This window comes from Ceratina calcarata, unplaced genomic scaffold (genome assembly GCF_001652005.2).
Source record: "Ceratina calcarata isolate Rehan_Ccalc_2016 unplaced genomic scaffold, ASM165200v1 scaffold815, whole genome shotgun sequence".
Lineage (NCBI taxonomy): Eukaryota > Metazoa > Arthropoda > Insecta > Hymenoptera > Apidae > Ceratina > Ceratina calcarata.
Genome location: NW_017179478.1, coordinates 22,501 through 23,424, shown reverse-complemented (window position 1 = coordinate 23,424; position 924 = coordinate 22,501).

Sequence of the window (924 nt, the reverse complement as noted above, 5' to 3'; positions counted from 1 at the left end):
CTTTCCTTTGGGAATTGGGAAAAATCATAGATGGGAAAAATGCGCGCGAGCATTCACGTGCGCGGTCTTGCCGATGTGCTTGACGAACACGAGCCGAGCATTGTCTTTATTTATTAATCTCAAATGAGCGTCATAAAAGTCAGCCCTCTTTAGCGAAGGAAAATCATAATTTCTTTATTTTCGTACTTACATCATTTTCATAATGAGTAGTACAAATTTCGGAACAAATGAGTATGACAAAATGGTTTAAATAAATTCATTGCAATGTGCATTAATAATGTTTGAGATTAATAAATAATCGTGCAAATGTTGTGTATGGGCTTCGCTTGATTGTAAATCAGCTCTTACTGCTTGCAATAAGATGTGGTAAACATTGGATATTGATGGGAAATGAGGCTAGTTCTACGGAGTTACAAATAGACAGAGATGTTCCCTCCGAACGCGTTGTTCGGACCTTTCCGATGACTACAGCTGTCCGACTGCGCTCAGACAGCTTTCCTAACTACTGATACCCTGTTTTATGTCATTATTTTATGTACGAATGAAATTACATGTTCACATATGTTGGTTCCCAAAAGCGAAAACATTATTCCAATTCATGCAAATTACGATATACGTATGTTTACATTTAATCACATCAATGATCCCTATTATTAATTCTCATTAATATGCATTTGTCTCGGCTACATCGTCTTCGGTTGAATGAAGGGAATCAGTAGCTAGAACAGCTGTCTGGGAGCCCTCGAAAAGTCGTCGTAGTCGAATCGTCGGAAAAGTGCATGAAACCCTCGAAGCAGGTAGTTAACCCTACACAGCAGGCAGTCCGATGCCGCTGCCGATTCCGAGTCGCGTGTCAGACGCGTTTCCCTACATCCTGTCCTAAAGATTACAACGATGTTTCGTTTTCCTCAGGGCGTCCGAGGC